The sequence below is a fragment of the Dama dama genome, chromosome 7 (assembly GCF_033118175.1).
Source record: "Dama dama isolate Ldn47 chromosome 7, ASM3311817v1, whole genome shotgun sequence".
NCBI classification, from domain to species: Eukaryota; Metazoa; Chordata; class Mammalia; order Artiodactyla; family Cervidae; genus Dama; species Dama dama.
In genome coordinates, this window is record NC_083687.1 from 47,155,402 (window position 1) to 47,169,374 (window position 13,973).

The 13,973-nt window shown below is 43.2% G+C and overlaps 1 protein-coding gene across 6 annotated transcripts in view; it reads right to left on the reverse strand.

Annotated features, from left to right (window-relative positions):
- GCNT2 (glucosaminyl (N-acetyl) transferase 2 (I blood group)) overlaps positions 1-13,973 on the reverse strand; it is an 89,308-nt gene that overhangs the window by 21,753 nt on the left and 53,582 nt on the right. The gene's annotated exons all lie outside the window — the stretch shown is intronic.

The following is a 13,973-nucleotide window of genomic DNA, read 5'->3' on the forward strand; positions in this document are numbered from 1 at the left end:
CCAATTTTATTAATAAAACAATGAACTATTATTACTGATAATACCTCTTAAAAGCCCCAATTGGAAGTTTTGCTAAATAAATGACATTGCATTCACATGATGGCATATTACTGAGCTATTATAAATTATGGTGAAGAATTCTTCAGGACACAGAAAAACTACGACATACTATTAAATGAAGGGAGCCAATTATAAAAACACATAAAATAGATGTTTTTATAAGAAAACAAAATACTGAAAGAAATGTGCTAAAGTATTATCTCTGAATATTTCTGTTGATTTTTATTTTAGTCTTCGTAATTTTCTGGATTTTCCTAATTTTTAAAGTGTTTTAGAAATTCCTTAATTACCGTTAGATTTCTTTTGTAATGCAAGTTAAAGGTACTTTCCCAAAATTAACTAGAAAAAAAAATTTTTTTTTTTTTGACTGTGTCACAGCACGTGGAATCTTAGTTCCCCAATCAGGGGTCAAACCCTCTGCTCCCCACTCAAGTGCAAGTGCAGAGTCTTAACCACTGGACTGCCTGCGAAGCTCCCTCCAAAAGAATTATTTTTTAAAGAGCCTAGTAAATAGCTTGCCTTATCAAGGGCTTTCACTAAAAAAGGGATGCATTTTAACTTGTTATGGTCAACTGCCAAAAATGGTCACAGATTCATTCCATTGCTATCTACATGCCTTCATTCAGTAGGATTTTGCAACTTTTCCATTCAAAGGCAGAGAATGCTTCTCCACGCTCCTCGAATCTGGGCTTGGCCACGGGACCTGCTTTGGCCGATGGGACGTCAGCAAACATGATTCAAGCAGAGACTTACGAAAGTACTCGTTGATCAGGGTGACCTTCCCTGAGGTCACCAAGTAAAACAGTCCTGCTGAACCCACTAGGGAATGAGGGGCCGTGGGGTTAGAAGACCAGGTTCTGCACCTGAAGGTCCAGCCAAGCCCTTCCAGCCCTGGTGGAGCGGGCCCTGGTCAGAAGTCCTCACAGAAAACACAGGAATCTTCTTTAGGCTACTACGTTTTGGGAGTTCTTTTCCTCCTAGCAAAACCTTAACTGACTTTTTACAAAAGTAGCTGCCAGGTAAAATGGCAGAGAATGCATGTGGGCCAAGTCCACAAGATAATCAACTCCATCCTTCAGTTTTTATCTCTAGGTCCAGCCTTCATCTGTATCAGTATTCTCTTCTGGCTACACATTAGAATCCTCTGTGGAACTTTTAGAAAAGTACCAGTGACTGTGCCCCATCTCCTAGGTATTCTGAATTAACTGGTCAGGAGTGAGGCCCAGACAGTGGAATTTTTTAAAACGCTCTATATGATTGTAATGTGTAGCCAGGTTTGAGCAGCTCTGTTTTCCATAGGTTATTTAATGCACTGAGCATCCCTTTATAGGGAAAATAGTTTTCAGCTTTTAAAACACCAAATAGTATCCCTCAGTAAGGAGAGATTTTATTTTTCAACAAATAAAGGAACTTTAAGTTTTGAAGATTTTAAAAATACAGAGAAGTTCAAAGAAGAGACCAACTGTTTTTTTTTTCTTCTTCTTTTCCCCCCCAACTTCTCCAATTTAACTAGTGTTAAGCATCCTGGCACATTTACCTTATGAATCTTGACTTTTTTTCTCTTAAAAATATTACTCTATAATTTGTGAAAAATCAAACACTTGATATGAATGGATTCAAACGACTTATAAAAGTACAAAAAACAAAAATAAAAGTTAAAAAGATCCCAAACACTACAAAATCTTACAAGTAACAATCACTAAGAAAACATTTCATGAAGTATTTTTTGCACAAATAAATACTTTCACATCACCTTAAGACTATGGCATAGCTATGAACTAGCTGACTGTGGGTGTGCTGGGTCACCAAATCGTGTCTGACTCTTTCGACCCCATGAAGTGTATAGCCTGCCAGGCTCCTCTGTCCATGGAATTTTCCAGGCAAGAATACTGGAGTAGGTTGCCATTTCTTCCTCCAGGGGATTCCTGACCCAAGGAGTGAACCTGAGACTCCTGCATCTCCAACACTGGCAGGCAGATTATTTGTCACTGAATATCCCACCTGGGATGCCCCCAACTAGCTGACAAAACCCTACCAAATATAGATTGCAAATAACCTACCCATAAGTGGTCTTTACCATTGAGAAATATGGGCTGGGTTTCCTAAAATGAGTTTGGGCATCCCTTATGTACAAATGTTCACCACTTTCATAGGTTTATCGGCCCCAAAACCTGTTTCCTTAGGATGAAGCATTGTTATTTGCAGCATGTGAACATCAAGTAATGTTTTCCCTGTAATCTATTCGTTTAGATGTGTTTGTTCACAGGTTAAAGGCATTTACATTTCAAGTGGCATCTCCTAGTTTTATGTGACTGTTTCAAACAAAAGTATTTACAGTACTGATTGTCCTTCTCAGCCCATTACACTGAAAGCTATTTCATGGCCAGGCCCTTCCTTCTTAGAATCAATAGAACGCAGCACGCCCTGTATTGCTTTGTTTCCTGTCTGGGGAAAGGCCCTTAATGAATCCATTAGACAAATTTTCATCTTGCCCTGCATGCAGTGCCTACCTCACCTTCAAAACGAGGCACCAGGTTACACCCAGTTGGATGTAAACCAAGAATGCATTCCCAAGTTGTAAAGCAGTTCCTTCAAGTCCATGTAAAAGCAGCCAAATAAAAACCATGCTTGCTTAGGGCTGCTGTCTAATTTTAAACCCTATCTACAACCCAAGACAAGTCCAAAGGAGTTGAAGGTCAGTGGTAAATTCCATTTGGTGCTGCATGCACTGGGGTATATATAGGTTGCTAATTCTGGGAACTAACTGCCTATCTACCACAAGCCTAACCTTTTACATAGAACCACAGAAGCACTTCTATTTAGACTGCTCTGCAAATATGAGAAACTTCTTTAAAAAAGAAAAAGAAAAGAAACATGGGAGAAAGGGTCCTAGGTTGTACCTGGCACATGTAGGCATCCCAGCCCACCCCCGCCCCTCACCCCCATCCCATGGAGTCCCCAGCAGTTTTTAGAAACACACGAAGTCACAGTAGCCTAAGCATTTCTTCTTGAATCTATTTAATCTGAGCATTTGGATGAAAAGCACTAGGCTACAATTAGAAGCTCTATGATGACACAAAAGCAGCAAAACCAGGGGGTCAAGATGACTGTTACTCTTGAAGAGAGTACTGGGGGATTCCTGGAGTGTTTGTAGGAATGTGGGCTCCTGTACTGGTTACTCAAGTGAGGATCAGTTTGAAAATTCAGTGATTTCAATTCTGATATGTGCGGTTTCCTGTATGTATATTTCTTCTTTCAAAATTTATTTATTTTTATTTGAAGGCTAATTACAATATTGTGCTGGTTTCTGCTATACATCAACATGCATCAGGGATAGGTAACACACTGTATATGCTGCGCTTAGTCGCTCAGTCGTGTCCTACTCTTTGCAACCCCATTGACTGTAGCCCACCAGGCTCCTCTGTCCATGGGGACTCTCCAGGCAAGAATACTGGAGTGGGTTGCCATACCCTTCTCCAGGGGATCTTCCCGACCCAGGGATGGAATCCAGGTCTCCTGCATTGCAGGTGATTCTTTACCGTCTAAGCCACCAGCAAAGCCCCGTACATTGTGTAATGTATTTCAATTAGCAGTTTAAGAAAGTTCTAGAGGAGGTGGGAATGTGATGTGTACATAAATTTATAAAACAAAACCTGAGACTTCAGAGAAATGTTGGCCCCCTCAGTTCCTTGCCCCCTTCTCCTCTGCTCAGGGTCATTTTAGGGATCAAAGTGCCAATTCTGAGCATTCAGTTTTCAGGTTTGGAGAGCTTTACTTTTAAGCACTTGAATACTGCTGCTTCCATTTGTGCAACAGTTATTTCAAGAGTTTAGCAACTCTGAATTGTGGGTAGGGACCAGTGACTAATATGTTCACTTTACAGGAAAAGATAAGATAAACCCTTGAGCCATCTACAAATCTAGACAAATCCTCTTCTGTATGACTTCTGATAAGAGATCCTATTGGGATATTGTGACATAAACAGTATAAAGTCCTCAGATGATCTGATGGATTGCAAGGACTCATGATAGGAAGATTTGTGAGTCTGTCACATGTGTTTCTGAAAAAGAAGTTTCTCTTCCTTTTTGTGTTTCTGAAAAAAGAAGTGGATACAGTTTGGGTTATTCTTATTCTTCCAACTGAGTTCACGATGTTCCTAATATTTATTCTGAATCACAGATACTGTCAAACCGAAAGTAACAAAAGCACATCAAGTTCAAGCTTAATAATGACATAACTACATGCTATATTTGCTTGGTTTCCTTCCCCCCTTTTGGCTGCACCATGCAACTTGTGGGATCTCAGCTTCCCAGTCAGAGATTGAACCCAGGCATTGTTTTTTGTTTGCTTTTGTTTTGGGCCACATCACATGGCTTGCGGGATCTTAGTTCCCTGACCAGGGATCAAACCTGGAGCCCTCGGCAGTGGGATCTTGGTGTCCTAACCACTGGACCAAGAGGGAACTCCCCAAGTCAATTCCAAAGGCGATTCATAAGATAGTTAGACTTTCAATGTCTTTTTTCCCTCCTATATAGAGAAAGCAGAATATTCAGTAGCTAGAAGAGATGGAAAAATTACCTCTAAACACTGTACATGGAATAGTCTACCCCACTAAGCAATTCCTGCTCTTAGTAACAAACTCCTCCCACATTCTCTACAGGAAGAGAAAGGCCAAAATGAGCGTCGTTAAACAAACATATTGCTTCTAAAGATTAAAGAACATGTGCTTATAATACATTCAGTTTGAAACTGACTGATGGGCACGTAAGGATGACTGTACCATTCTGCATCCAGCTGTGTGTGTTTGTAAATTTCTCATAGAGTTTCAGAGGAGAGCACAGCAACCTACTCCAGTATTCTTGCCTTGAGAACCCCATGAACAGAGGAGCCTGGTGGGTCACCCAGAGGCAGACATAGTCTGACACAGCCAGTCAGTCCATAGGGTCGCCCAGGGTCAGACACAACTAAGCGACTTCGCACGCACACACACACACACACACACACACACACACACACAACAGAATTTTACAGTGGCCCCTGTGTAGTAGCTAGGAGGGGCAATATTTGTTTTAACATCCAGGAAGTTGAACACCAAAATGAGAAGGATGTGGCTGGATGCGCAGAAACCTATACAGAATGATTGTGAAAAAAAAAAAGAGAAAAACAACTCCAATTTCGTTCAAGTCTTGGCTATGTTGATTTCCTTTTCCAAGAAATTATATTTATTCTAAACTGACATCTGTACACGATAAGGTTTAAGAAAATAAAACAACCCTATTAATCCCAACTCCTGTTCCTTTCATGTGATGTGATCTCAGAAAGAGTCCTGAAGATACTAACATCCTTTGCATCTTTACGGAAACACTCTTCTCACGGATGTGAGAACATACTTGACAGTATTACTGTCAAGAACTCAGTGAGACTTTTCCGTAGCTTCAGAAATTATACCAATAACATTTAGGGAAATCAAAATTATAAAAAATGCGCATCCCAACATGTTAAACTGCTTAAGTTTTCTTATAGTTCCTCCTATTTCTCTTTGGATATACTTACATCTAGTTTTACACGGTTTGGGGGCCATAGTGTAGACATCTTTTCATAGTGAAAAGAGATTTAAACGGGTTTAATTTAACACCTTCCTTGAGGCTCTCATTAGTTTAGGAATTCTACACCATATTTAGGTTTTCGTTACTACGTGCTCATATTAACAAACAGAAAAACACTTCCCCTCTCAGTTTACACCCAAGTTCACTCAGTTCTCAAATCAGCGTTACCAAGTAGTCGTCATTACTGTGAGGAGTTTAAGGTTTGGAGACCCATGGCCAGGCTTCCCAAGGGAGCTCAGTGGTAAAGAATTCACCTGTCAACGCAGGAGACGCAGGAGACCCAGGCTCTGATCCCTGGGTTAGGAAGATACTCTGAAGAAGCAAATAGCAACCCACTCCAGTCATCGTGCCTGGGAAATCCCATGGACAGAGGAGCCTGGCACGCTACAGTCCCCGGGGTCGCAGAGAGTCAGATATGACTGAGCGACTAAACACCACCACCCATGGTCACAAATCTACTAAGGGGCAGAGTCAAAATTCATCATCAAGTTTGTCTCACCCCAAAGCCCGGGATATTTCCTCAACACGAGTCCTTCCCAAGCATCAGTCATTTCCACACCACTTTTACAATAGCCACCCTAAGCAAACAAAACTGTAAAGCTTGGCCTTATATAAACTCACTTTCATTTTTACTGGTGATCACCTTTTTTTCTCAGTGAAGGAGATGGAAATAAACAGAACCAACATCTGCTGCAAATCTATGTGCTACTCTGTAAAAGGGCTGTGCCAACAGTTCTCAAGGGGGGCTTCTAGCATCAGTATCCCCTGCAACTTGTTAGAAAGACAAATTCTGGGCCCTGCTCCGGTCCTAGTGGACCGGAAATCCTGGCGCTAGGGGCCAGCAATCTGTGTTTTAAAGGGCTTCACCGGGGCTCCTGAAGCATGCTCTGTCTGGGAACCACTGCACTATATACATTATCTTATTTAATATTCATAACTTTTCCTGAGACTAAAGCCTATTTATTACTCCCACCATCACAGATGGGTTAACTGAGACAGCACAGACTAAGACCAGTATCACACAGTTAGCAGGTAATGGGAGCCAGGATTTAACCTTCACTTATCTGGTTCCAAAACCTTTCCACAGTATCACATGCACTCAAGGGGAGACGCCAGGAGATGCCGTTGCCGGGGTTCAGAGAGAGTAGAGATCTAGATGATAACGAGGTCTGTAGACACTGATTACATATCTGTTATGACTGTGACATGCAATGAACATTTTACTGTTTTAAAGAGTCACTGAGGGACTTCCCTGGTGATCCAGTGGTTGGGACTCTGCGCTTCCATTACATGAAAAAAGGTTTGATCCCTGCTCAGGGAACTAAAGATCCCGAAAGACACACAGTGTGGCCAAAAATACATAAAACCTAAAACCTTGGCTCTTCTAGGAAAGATTAATTTCAGACACTTGGTAGAAAATTGATTGGAAGTGGAATGAAAGTTGCAAACAAATGGCCTTGCTGGGTCTAAAGCGGTACCTACATTAATCCTTTCTGCATGACTTAAAGTCGTGTTAAGTTCAGCTTACTGGATATTTACCAACAGGAATGGTATCTGTACATAATTAAATGTGTATATATACGATAATCCAGTTTTTCTTGTTTTGTGTAATGTTGTTCTAGGAATTAGGGATTAAAAGCTAATTAAGAGCCGTTTTTCCAGATTATTTCCTTCACAGGACTGGGGGGAAAATAATTGGGCACAGATTCCCCAGTGAAGAGGATGACCCAGGAACTTCCCTGGTGGTCCAGTGGTCAAGAATCCGCCTGCCAATGCAGGGAGCACAGGTTCGATCCCTGGTTCGGGAAGATTCCACGTGCCATGGGGCAACTGAGTCTGTGCTCTGCAACTACTGAAGCCCCCAGGCCCTAAAGCCTGTGCTCTGCAACAGAAGCCACTGCAGAGACAGGACCTCGCACTGCAATGGGGAGGAGCCCCTGTCCGCCACAACTGGAGAAAGCCCCCAGCAACACAGACCCGATGCAGCCAAAAACAAATAAACAAATATTTTTTTAAAAAGAAGATGATCCAAGTGTTATACAGCACAACCGACGGCCAGAGGCATCATAAATAAATGCCTTCAAATGGCTATGGCTTCAGGATAGTTCTGTCTTTTTTGTTTAGTCACTGGGTCGACCGCATGGACTGTAGCCCACCAGGCTCTTCTGTCCAGGGGATTTCCCAGGCAAGAATCCTGGAGCGGGTGGCCATTTCCTTCCCCAGGAGATCTTCCCAACCCGGGGATTGAACCCTCGTCTCCTGCATCGGCAGGCGGGTTCTTTACCACTGAGCCACCGGGTTAGTATAGTTTAATTATGTAAATACTCTGTAACCTGTCTAGGGTTTCTCTACCAGGGGCCAGGCTGACTTCTAGATTCTCAAGAGCCAGGCTACATCGTAACCTTCTCTGACCTCAGATGATTTCCCCAAGAATCGCCTACATTTACCAAAGAGATAAAACAAGCAAAACAGGCCTGCCTCCTTAATAAATATTGTGAAAATAATGTCCAATTGTATTATGTGTTATTTAACATCATCTGGCCATACAGAAATGATGTCACTTGAAAACTCTGCTCAGTGGATAGGAAACCAAGAAAAGGATCTGTTTAGTGTAATTTCTCCTTCAATCTGAATTTATCTCCATATCAGCAAAATAAGTGTCACTGTGGACTGTCATTCAGGCACAGAAAAATAACTCAAGTATAAGCCTGAACGTTCTAATAATGTTCATTAAAACAGGATTCTTCCAGTCCAATTATGTTCATCATTCTCAATCAATGGTACAATCAACATGACTGAATGCATCCTTTGTGGCACTAGAAACTGAACTCTAAATTTAGGCTGCTGAACAGAGAACACAATGCATACTTTGAAAAAGCCTGGGGGCTGATCCAGTCACACCCAGATTTAAGGTCGGGGTAACCTTTCCGGAGAGAACACATACCTTCCCAAGAGCTCAGTGTTTACATTTGTTGAGAGCTACACCTGGAGAAACGCTTCTCAAGTTTCTATTGTTGTTTTTCCTTAACCTTTCATTTCCTTGTGCTCCTGTTTTTTCTGAGCCAGTGGCTAAGGGTTGAAGGTGAAGGTGTTTATTGCCCAATCGTGTCCAACTTTTTTCGACCCCACGGACTGTAGCCCACCAGGCTCCTCTGTCCATGGGATTCTCCAGGCAAGAATACTGAAGTGGGTTGCCATTCGCTTCTCCAGGGGATCTTTCCGACCCAAGGATTGAACCTGGGTCTCCTGCATGGCAGGCACATTCTATACCATCTGAGCAACCAGGAAAGCTCCAAAGGGATACTCTGGGTCAAATTCAGCCAGAAGAAGCCCACTCTGTGAACCGGGAGTAGCCAAGTGGGAGACAAACTGCAGGGCTGGGCAAGTGCTGAGTTGTGGGAGAAACTCAGACTGAGGGCAGGTAAGACAGAAACTAGCTGGCGGGGTCCACCTAGGGAACTGGTGCTTGCTCTGGTCATCAGAGGAGACTGCACGGGCCCGGCTGGCTACCTGGGAACCAGTTTTTATTTGTTTATTGGACCACTCAGCTCTTAGTTCCCTGACCAGGGACTGAACCTGCACCCTTTATAGTGGAAGCATAGAGTCTTAACCACTGGTCCACCAGGGAAGTCCCTGGGAATCAGTTTTCTAAGCAATGATTCTGCCCTATTAACATTCCAGCTGAAACTCTTATAATTCCAAAGGACTGGTTATCTTTCTCGTTACTGGTATCACTTTTTGGCCTAGCTCTTATGGAATTATACCTTCAAGCCTACCTACTGTTCCTCTGATTCTTACTATCAAAAATTACTCCTCCCCACCTCAGATAGGGGACATCACTCTCTGAACTTTCTTTTTCAGACTTTTATAGTTGATTAACAATGTCGTGACAGTTTCAGGCGCAAAGCAGTGACTCAGCCATACATATGCGTGTATCCAGTGTCTCCTAACCGTCTAACACCTCCCCAGACCCAACCCACAAGCATCGAGCCCTCTTCAGGCACAGCAATAGGTCGCAGTGTAGGGGGAGTGACGGAAAAGATGAAAATGGATGTCACATTTCTCACCCTAAAGGAACGAAAACACGGAGGAGGAAGGGCAGAGGGGCGTTTCACTTAGCAGGTAGTTATAATTCAGTGCTGGGAGCGGTGGCAGGGCGTATAGGAGCACCAGTCGTCTGGGCGGTGGGTTATCAAGGATGGCTTCTGGAGGAGGTGACATCCAAGGAGGGTTACAAAGGATACATAGGAATAGTCAGAGATGATAGGAAGGGTAGCTCAGAGAAGACATCATAAAAAGCCACCAAAAAAAAAAAAATTAAGGGAAAATCGCAGAAGTGTGTAGGACCAAGTAGTTGCTGGGGTATGAAGTGTGAGGCCTTACATACAAAGCAGTAAGGGGAGAGAGTTGGGGTAAGGGAGGGGAGGGGTCAGGTCAGAGAGTCCTGCTGGGTTGTTGAGGAGCTCCCTGGCGGTCTAGGGGTTCACGCCCAGGTTCAAGTCCTAGTCAGGGGACTTAGATCATGCATGCTGCATGGCACTGCCAAATTAAAAAAAATAAAATATGTATATATTAAAAAAAAATACATAATGGGTCTTCCCAGGCGGTCCTGAGTTTAAGACTCTGTGCTTCCACTTCAAGGGGCACCGGTTCAGTCATGGGTAGGGAAGGTAAGATGCCCCATGATATGGCCAAAAAACCAAACAAGTAAACAATCAGAAATGCTTCAAAAAACTTTAAATGAAAATTAGTTTCCTAAATGTCTGCATATGATCTAAATAGAGGTTACTCCTTGTCAACTTCTGTTTCTCACTCACAATTTGTTCTCTTTCAGGCGCTAAGTCGTGTCTGACTCTTTGTGACCCCATGGACCGCAGCACTCCAGGCCTCCCTGTCCATCACCAACTCCTGGAGCCTACTCAAACTCATGTCCATCGAGTTGGTGATGCCATCCAGCCATCTCATCCGCTGTTGCCCCGTTCTCCTCCTGCCCTCAATCTTTCCCAACATCGGGGTCTTTACCAATGAGTCAGCAATAGGGTGCCTAAAAAAAGGACCATTCTTTTTCCTGTGTATTTTGTAAACTTAAAAAATAAAAAAGAAAGCATACTATTTTCCACACACAATGTTTAATTAATCTTATTATCTATAAACTTAATAAAATATCTCTGGAAGAATACAAGGAAGCATTAATATCAGCAGCTCATAGAGTTAAAAAAAAATTTAACTTAAAAATTTTAAAGCTCTTGAATACATTCCTTATTTTTTAACATAGGGATGGATAATCAGGAGGCAAAAAAAAACAACCCACAACATTTTGAGGAGTTGGAATGGGTAGGAGGGGGGATTAGCGCAACATACTAAAACCTGATGAACAAAAAAGTCACTAAACCTGATACGCAACCATTCAAATCTCAAAACTTAAATTCCATAAAGTCACACCTGTCTCCTTCCAGAGCCGCCCTCAACTCACGGAACAGTGCCAGGTACCAGGCGGGGCTTAGTAAGTATTTGTTAATTGCTGAAAACAGACATGGCGCAATGTTCTTATTTTGTTTTGTTTTTGAAGACTTCTTTTCTACTCTGTAGGGAGACGATGTCCTCAAGATTCTTCGTGTTCTTTTTGTTATCATTTAGCAGGGACTAGGATCAAAGTCAGCCTGGATGGGTCTCGCCCACCATCTTCTATGAGCAGCAGAGGAGCCCTGAAGATCACTTCCCAGGCCCACTGGCTGCATGAAGGGAGAGCCAGACCACAGCCTGGTCTAGAGCGGGCTTGGGGAGCAGGTACAGAAGCCTGGGTGGGTCGTGGCGGTCGGTTCCAGCAAGGGCACCTTCCTATGTCTCCAAACACACACACACACACACACACACACACACACACACACACACACTCACTCACTCTTCCATATCCCTGCTAACCTGACTTCTAGCTTAGAGTGGTCAGGTGGGGCTTACTTTCACTGTTCTCTGCATTTTTCTTCCAACCTCGTCCTTTCACCTTTCTGGGGTTCTGCAGGGAATTTGCTTTAGATATACAGCAAAGAAAAAAAACAAAACAAGACTGTTCCTTTTCCTGGTACAAGAGAAACACTTCAGTCTTCAGGGCTCGCAAATCCAGGAGATCCCAGCTTTGCCTTGGACAAGCTGTGTGAACCTAGCACATGCCTAGGGGCTCAGATGGTAAAGAATCCGCCTGGGATACAGGAGAACCGGGTTCGATCCCTGAGTTGGGAAGATCTCCTGGAGAAGGAAATGGCAACCCACTCCAGTATTCTTGCCTGGAGAAATTTCATGGACAGAGGAGCCTGGCGGGGTACAGTCCGTACGGTTGCAAAGAGTCAGACAGGACTGAACGACTACCGCTGCTCCTAAGTCTCATTTTCCTCATCTGTACATGAGGATAACAATAATTATTTGTCATAATTAAAAGAGGTGCTATGGAGCATAACGTACACAGCACAAACTGTATTAACAAAAACAGTATCACATGCCATGTACAGAATGTTTACACTTATTTGTGAACAATTAGGATGAACACTCACTGTGAAATGGAGCAGGACCCTGCCTATGGTCCTTGCCCCCCCCCACCCCCCATGTCCTCTGCCTGCCTTTTGTCTGTGGAAAAACTTTAGCCCAAGAATAAGTTGAATCAGAGAAGTAAGAAAATGCAGAAACAAAAGAAAATAGTCAAAGGAGATCAAATAATATTAATGCTGTCATTAAGCATAGTCAAGGATCTCGAGTTCCTTCTCAAGGGCTATAGATAAATATCTGAGCCGTATCCTGTGAGCTGTCTTACAGATACTGAAACCTCAGGTAAGTTAACTACTTGATGGTAAGACCACAGCCATGACATAAGCCGCCACAATTCTGAGAACTGGTGTCAAGGAAATTGGAGCAAACCAACCACTGATGACCAATTTCAAGATGACTGTCAGCGCTGACTGTGCTGTTTTCTGCCTGTAGCCCCTCCCTCAGCTTATAGAAGCTCTTGCCCACTGGCTGTCAGTAGGGGAAAGCCCTCCTTTGGACAGAAGTCTGCCCTCCCCGCTCCATGGTTAGCATCCAAAATAAAGCAAACCTTCCTTCCCACCAACCTTGGTTCTTCTGAGCGGCAAGCCACCGCACCCCACTTTCAGTTACAACTTACACTGTGAAAAATGTGGATTCACACCCCCTTCTGCAAGTCTTTGTGAACTGTTAACTTACTATTGTCTGAAATTCACTGAAATTACTACTGGTCTGTCCCCAACCACCTTGCCAGTCCTTTTCCCGCCCCTCTTTAAGTAGGTTTCTGTAACCGCCACTCTAGATTAGCCCTCAGGGATGCTGAGCTATCGGGCACCTAACAATTGCTGAGTCCACGTTCAGGTATGAAGGTAGCACTCGTATGTGCCAACAAGAGCGATACCGCAGCCAAGAGAAGGGAGGTATTTCAAGCGTGGCAGGCTCGGGGTCACCTCCCCGCAGGGCTGACACCCACAGGTAAGCTGGCACAATAGTAGAAACTAGTGCATTGGGACATCACCAGGAAGAAGCCCTACAGGTCACAGGGACCTTCCCAGACAACATATGGGAAACAGAACTTTGAAAAGAAACCAAGGCCTGAATCTAAAGGGGGAATCTGCTGCTGTTTCCTGCCTCCATGCCTCAAATACCTTAGCCCCAAATTATCATGAACAATGGGAAAGACTTCACAGTATATCAAAACAAGAGACTGCAAAGGGGGAATTTCTAAGAAGAAAATGGGACTTAACAATTGAGAAGTGACTTGAGGTCAGCTCCAGCTAGAATGTCTCTCCATATGTTTCAACTCACTGTGATTCACTCTCCCAGGCAATAAAATATCAGACTAGATTTACTGAACCAAGTCAGTTGAGACCTGGACACCTGGTCAGGTCTGAGACTAGAGACGTTCAAGCCAGAGTGATAATTTGTAAACATCCAAAGATGAAACAGCCCCGTGAACTTTGAGCATCAGTATAATATAGTGTAACAGCCTCTAAGAGAAACACCACCTATTTCAATTCATAGGATGCTTATTCAAAATCAGTCTCACTATGTCACAATTGTTCTTATCAAGGACTATGAAAGGCATTTATTCAAAAGACTGAGCTATTGTATGTCAGTTATACCTCAATTAAAAAAAAAAGACTGAACACAAGGTCAGGAACTATGTGATACATCCTCAAAGGTAGTTTTGCCAGCGCTCCGGGAAACCGGCATATTTCTTAGATCACTATGTAGCACAGTTATAAGATGGTAGTGTGTGTGTGAGTCACTCAGTTGTGTCTGACTCTTTGG